Genomic DNA, 7638 nt, shown 5'->3' with positions numbered 1-7638 from the left:
TCAATCGAAGCCTTCTCAATCTATGTATGGGCTGGATAAACGTAGTAAGTACGTGCAATCGGGGACCACACTTATATTGGTTCACCTGCGATGCACTAGGAAAGCGAGGGTAACAACATACCTGTGCCAAAGAGGATATAATATTATAGAGCGGTACTGTCATAGTAAATGTGGTTACTACAGTAAATTCACTGCCATCGATCGACACACTTTGAAACTAAAAATTAAGATTTATAAAAATACGATAAAATGTATTTAAATATGGATAAATGATTTTTTTTATTTGCATTAATTATTTTTATTAATTTTAATCAATCAATCAAATCAATCAAATCAAATTTAACCCATGTTCTTTCACTGATATGCGTTAAAATTGTTAAATAACAAACGAAACCGTCAACGACCTCTATACGAGAGTAGGCCAAAGGTAGTAGCGACATCTGATCGAGAATCAAATTTTCGTAATTTTCGAGGCACGTTTTTTCCTTAGACTGTATCCATCTATTACGGAGTTATATCTATCTTTGCCTGTGCGTATGTATATCTATATTTTGTATAGCATAATCAATTTTGCCGTGGCATTACTTTTTACGAACCTTAGCCCCTTGTTTTTATCCGCTCCTTCAATAATTGCTTTAGGTGCCCTCTTTTATGTTCCTTTTAATCTGGTAGAATAGTTTATTAAATTTAATCTTTTCGTATGAAATATAACCTATACCTATATGACACTTTATTGCATATGAATATGCGATAAAAAAGTTTATTCGTGTTATCAGTACATTTTGTAAAACTAGTCTTATCATATCAAATTAAAAAAGCTACGATGCCTCAGAAAGTCATAGACACCCACTACCCAGACACACAGACAGAAAGACATTGGCGTCAAACATATAACACCGCTATTTTTAAGTCGTCTTCAGATCAAAGTTGACTCTACATAATTACCTATAGGTAAATCGATATTTTGATATCAGCTGGATATTATGAAATTGTCAGTCAAATTTTACCAAACAATCGAATGTCATTAAAAATCACGTAATCTCACTGTTAAAACCCAAACAAATCGCGCATTCCAGAAATGAAAACGAAACATCGACAGACAATACAATAAAGGATACCACTCCAAATTGATAAACAAATTACGTACTTGATGAGTTTTATTTCTGCAGACAATGAGGTCTAAATTCCCGTAACCCAAATAGAAGGCCCAGGCCTGGATCGGGAGCTAAGGTTTTCCAGCAACCGAACTGTGTTAAAATTTCCCTCAGAAAATTTACTTGACCGTCCTGCCAACTACTAACAATACTCCCAATATTTCTTTTTTACTTCTTGCACTTCATGAGATCTTAAACTTAATTATATTTCAAGATCTTTAATCTTTCTCGCTCAAATGTGAGATACCAAAAACAAAACACGCTATCTTCTTAAAATTTCCTCTATTTCCCAAACGCGCGTTCGTTTGACGTTTTCGCAAATTTCGCGTGTTCGCTCTGTGCTGAAGTTAGAAATGGCCGGGCTGGGGGCATAATTGAAATTGCTTGCTATGCGCAGGCTAGTCGAGCTCAGATGAACCTTTACAAGCCCGGTCTAGGCTACGCATCGATGTTACGGATGTGTAGACCACAGGCTACTTGTTCGCCTAAGCGTGTGAATTGCCAGCGCTCGGGAAGCAATGAGAATCTACGGATAGGGGTGCGTGGCGGGGAGCGCAGGCTCCAGGGCCACCCGTAACTTACATAACGCGGGGAAAGCGGATGATACAACCCCGGCCATTCGCCTTCTCGCTCGCACTGGATAAAGGTGTGTGCTGACTGGCGAGAGTTTTCCTTTAATAAAGTACCAGGAATTTTCTTCCCTTAGCAAGTAACACCTAGTGTGGGATATTAATATAATATGATGCCGTTTTAATTTAAATCAAGTAAAGTAATCGTACTGAGAGCAATATGTGGATTATGTGGTAAAAGGTCGATTCAAGAAAAACTTTATATTTTATGAATACGCCTCTACTAAATGAGTAGAACGTCATCCCAATAAATTATTGATATTGTTTTCCTATTTTAACAAAGAACACTTTTATACAACCACCAAAAACACAAGCTAGATTGAGAGCCTGTGTCATAGCTGGACCGTACATTCGGGGCTGTCCGAATACAGAGAGAAAAGGTCATTAAGTTACATGTTTTAATTTTTAAGATTTTGCATGGTTTATTTCTGTGAGACCTCTGGAGACCTATTCAGATAGTAGGTATTTTTTTGTTATGAAATGCCCTGCGGGCTTCGCACGGTAGCATTTTTATCGCCTGTCACCAAGCCTGTCACGTCAAGTATGTAAGTGCCACGTAAGTGCGCAAGTGACAGGCATAGTGACAGGTGATAAACATGCAACCATGCTGACACCGCTGGTGAAATAAATGCCACTGTTGACAGCCGACAGGTCAAATCCATAAGAAATTTATAACAAGCCTCTCTATCTATTTATATTTTATCAAATTTATTCTATCGGAATAGGCCTCCAACAGTAGCAAAATAAAAATCATTATTTGTATAAAAAAACAGGTACTCGTATAATTCATTTATACAAGTGATTATATATGTATATGTTATTATATACTTATACTATACTTATACTTTACGAACGACAAAGTAAATAAATAATAAACATCAGTTTTTTTAATAAATAAATAATATTTTTTACTTTGCTCCGTTATTGGTCAATATTTTCTTATGGAAAACATATAAAAGTAATATTCAGTCATCGTCCGACCGTTTAAACTACTCTAAAGATTATACAATTTCTAAAAAACAGTCAACTTTTCAATTAAAATAATTAAATTATTAAAAAAACAATCACACAGAACCAATCAGCGCGCGGCCTTACCTTCGCTCGCACATGTGCCGATTGCGCTGACATTTACGTAGTGCGCCCCGTGCCGTCGCGTAGCACGTACCGAACGCTGCCGACGAAAACCGAGCGAATATAAAAAAAACAAGTTCCAAATTCAAATGCTTGAAAATCAAAAATAAGGTGCCTAATTTATGTATTTTTTTGTGATTTTAGTTTTTTATATTGTGTGTTCGGATGCTAGCAAGCGCTCTCCCTGGGAATTGCTATAGCAACGAATGACGTCAAGTTCAGGGTTGGTGCATTTTCGTTCAATACAAGTTTCTGAGATTTTCATTCGACCAGTCGCCGAGGATTTGAGGTAAATAATATTTTTAACTATCATACAATTTATATATTTGTGAACAAGCTTTTATTATGCCAATTAAATGCTAATTAAACGAGATTAATGTAATCATTAATTATATAATATGAATTGTATAATTGGAAAAACAACCAAAGGAAAAGAATGTAATATCGTATTTTATTAAGGGTTGCGTGGCCGATTTTGCTTGAGATATTTACATATAAGGTGTAAATATTCGGGTCTTGGCATATTGATGCGACGAAACAGATTTTACAGCAGGGGTTTGTATTCTTGAAGAAAACCGAAAATACGTGTCTTAAAAGGATAAATAAGATATTTATAATAAAGTTCATCTATGGTAACACAATAATTGGACCAATACACGGTATTGTTTTGATAAGTAACTGTGTTATTTTGTGCGCGAAAATACCTACATACTTTATATAAATTCATGTTTTTAAGTTCGGTAGGTAAAATAGTATTGGTATTACTTATATGTATATTCACATTTCGGATGATACTTGGTAACAGTAAAGTCAATATTTAGTGGCGCGTACTGTGAAACATAGACTGAATTTATTGAAATCGATATAAATAGGAACATACTTTTATCTATTTTATTTATTTATTTATAAACGACTAAAGCGGCGGCGGTTTATAAGCAACTAAATAAATAACTTAGTTACTGTTGTGAATTGTAATATTTTTGGCAGTAATTATTGGATTCTTTTTTAATTTCTTGGCATCTAATTAATTAATTAATTTCACACTTTTCCTGAAAAATCACACTTGCCGTTTCCATTATATTCGAATGAACCAGAACCAGAGTTCATAAAATCATGGTCATGTACCTTCTTATGTACATGACCATGATTTTATGAACTCTGGTTCTGGTTAAACTGGTGACAACATTGTATATATGGTTCAAACATATATACAATGTTGTCACCAGTAATATTATACTAATCTATGGTTGTCACATAGTTGGTGAAGCCAAGTAACTAGCTATGTGCTCACTTTCTATGAATAGACGGGATGCATATATAAGTAAATTTGATATAAACAAAACTCGACAGTTTACGGGTAATACTACATTGGTATAATTACCCGTACATACCACGAGTCACTGACAGTGTCAACACTGATATATATACGCTATTAACTTCTACGTAACTTACTTTCTATGCACCTCGCTCGCACTGACATATTAGTGTGTGTCAGTAACTCGTGATAAGGGTAAAGTTGTCATATGTCACGATATGCCATTTTAAAACACTTTATAGACCGCTTCTGCTGACACGATCAACGTTAATCGTCCGAGTCAATCCAAAGTGACTAGACGCCACAATCATCAGCAGCATCAATTCGAAATCGATTAATTATTAAGTATTCGACTAGGTATCATCCAGAAAATATTCGATTAAATCACAATCCAATCCAGTACAAGGCAAAAGATACTTATAGTAAAGATAACACAATCTTTACTATAAGTATCTTTTCACCCTTGCCCTACATTGGAAGGTTCCGGAGTCATGACATGGAATACAAAAAGTGACGAAGATGGTCGGAATAATAAATAATAAAATAAAAAGCCCATTTATTCCATAAACCAACTTAAACTATAGGTACACGAAAAAAATATAAATATAGAGTTCTAATTTTAAACTAATCACTTAACATAGCATCATTAATTGGATCTATACATATGTATTTAAAACTAAGTAGGTTTGGACCCCTCTCGGGTAAAGGCCTCCTCCAAATTATGCCATTTCGCTCAGTCTTGAGCTACTTCTTGCCAGTTCTTTACTTTTCGTTGTAAATCGTCTGCCCAACGAGCGTTTGGTTTGCCCTGTCTTCTCGTTCCTTTTGGCCTAGACCACAGCGTGACGATCTTAGTCCATTTCTCTTCGTGCATTCTTGCCACGTGGCCGGCCCACTTCCATTTTGATCTTAATGCGTATTCTAGAGCATCAATGCATTTTGTTTTTTGTCGTGTATGGTCATGTCTAATTTTCTCGATTAATTTTATGTTTAATATATTTCTTTCAATGGCTCTCTGACATTTAACTATTTTATCTTTAGCCTTGTATGTGAACTTCCATGACTGACTGCCGTATGTTAGTGTAGGGAGTAAACACGAATCTATTACTCTTTTCTTTAGTTTAAGTGGTATATCGCTTTTTAATGTTTCTTTCATACTCCAGAACTTGTTCCAAGTCTTTTTAACTCTTCGCTCTATTTCTTCCAAATTATTAGTTTGATTGATCGGAATACTACTACCTAACTTTTATTCATTGACCATACAACGTCGCTCTGAGCACAGTAGATATCAGTGACATATGAAACACGTCCCATACCTATATACAATATTCACACAGACCTCGAAAGATAGAACATCCCATGGGACCTATGTATATGAATATCACGAAGAAACACCGCTGTCTCTATACGTTTCGGCTACTTTGACCTCTTGAGATGTGGAATGAATGATTTTTTTTTATATTTTAAAGAATATTTACCGGAAATAAACGATTTTTATCTTTATTTTTATTTTTATATGGTAAATCTTTTAAATGAATGTGCATTATCAAGCAGCGCTTTTTTTTAATAATTTGTAATTATCAAACTACATAATAAAATTACAAACATAATTTAACATTAGGTTGTCTGTGACTTAGACCATTATATATTCCACAGTATAGTATTTACCTACCTATATTTTTTTGTACACGGTCTTCTGACAATCTTTACCAAATTCTCATGATAAAACATTTTATTATTTTTAATTATACAAGACAAATTATATACCCTATTACATTATCTTGTCAGAATAGTTAAAACTTTTCTAATTGTATTCAGATTGAGATAGTACTTAGGTGTTTTAACTTCAGTGAATTTAACTTTTTTACATAAAAATGCCTCCCATAGAAAAACGACTTTCTGGGCTTGGAGTCGAAAGTCTGGTAAGACGACATTCTAGTGAGCATAAAACAGCTTATAAAATATAAATAAAATTGTGGCATTGTAGCAGGAAGTGAGTAAAGATTATCAAAAAACGCTGTACAAAAAATTAAAGGTATGATGGAATATATTCAGCGAAAACTCACAGAAGCCCATTTATTGTATTATGGTTATATTTTTAGTAGATAGTACTATAATTACAGATTATTAAAATAAAAGAACCGCTTAAATATGTGCATCCGGTAAAAATATATACCAGATCATGCATGCCCGGATTTTGTCGTGTACAGTCTTTATGATAATTCATATCAATATCATATTCATCGCTTTCGCTTGCGCATTCGCTCGTCATTTCAGATTATTACCCAGGATTTTTTTTTTGATATTCGACTTAAATTCCGCATCTATTCCGTAATATAACCAATTAAATTTTTACTCTACGCATGGGTAGTTACACCCACAGAAGACTCAGCTCCGATCGTACATACATACTCTTACATATGGCAAGGTATTCGCAGTTAATTGATGGACTAGGCATGATTCATGCGTGTTTACTACTAGTTACCAGGTTTGATGCTGATGACGTGACAATTTGCATTACTAATTATTTTCCTATTCCTTTGAAAAACGGCAGTGACTCACCTATCAAATATTAAATAGTAATACATTTATTAATGGGTTGAGACTTTCTAATTGTCCCTCAAAAGTTAAAAATTATAATTGGTATCAATAAAAATAATAAATTATTATTTTATTCTTGAATTATTTGTTATTTGTTTGAATGTTTACAAGTATTGACTTTTCTTGATTAAAGTACCTACTTACTTAAATTATTGCAATAACTATGTAAATAAGGATGAACTGTAATTTTTGGTACCTAATGTTAATTCTAAATTGCTTTTAGATATAAATAATTTCTTTTTTGCTAGTTGAAATGAACTGTTGACATGTAAAATATTACTTTATACCAATAAACACAATCAATCAATGAGATTGTTAACTAGATTTCCGTAGAGTTTACAGGACCCCTAATTATCTTAAGATAGATCGAAATATTTGTATCAATCAGAGAGAAAATATTTCGCTCTAGGAGCCTGAGCACTAATAATATTTTGGTACCTATTTTACTTTATTTAGTAACAATGCGAGCAATGTGTACTTTTGCTCCACGCCACAACAATTTACTGTCCTCATTAGATACTTATTACCATTACGAAACATTACGTTAGAACCCAGTTTTAAAATCAATTCACCTATTTAGTCCAGTTGAGGAAAGCCATTAGTTGTAATAAGTACTTGTCTGGCGGTCAAGCGGTCTGGGGACGGTGTTGTAAACGCCCGAAACACTAACTCGTCGCACACAAGTCAACCTTTTAAGGCTAACCAATATAAATGCGCTGTTGATTTCCCATAGTTGTTACGCATCTCTAGGTCTCAGATATACTAGTTTTCCTGAGATGCTTCTTGCCTCTGCTAGTCAGCAATAATA

The 7638-nt window shown here is 34.0% G+C and overlaps 1 protein-coding gene across 2 annotated transcripts in view; it reads left to right on the top strand.

The window, feature by feature from the left end:
- The first annotated feature begins 2910 nt into the window (after window positions 1-2910).
- Window positions 2911-7638, top strand: part of LOC134753738 (chaoptin) — a 75453-nt gene continuing 70725 nt past the window's right edge. For both annotated transcript variants that reach the window (XM_063689679.1, XM_063689677.1), the window contains exon 1: window positions 2911-3203. The gene's annotated coding sequence lies outside the window, so the exon portion shown is untranslated. The remainder of the gene's footprint in view (window positions 3204-7638) is intronic.

The sequence above is a fragment of the Cydia strobilella genome, chromosome 2 (genome assembly GCF_947568885.1).
Source record: "Cydia strobilella chromosome 2, ilCydStro3.1, whole genome shotgun sequence".
NCBI classification, from domain to species: Eukaryota; Metazoa; Arthropoda; class Insecta; order Lepidoptera; family Tortricidae; genus Cydia; species Cydia strobilella.
The sequence above is the reverse complement of the archived record's forward strand: the minus strand, read 5'-3'. Positions and strand labels throughout refer to the sequence as shown.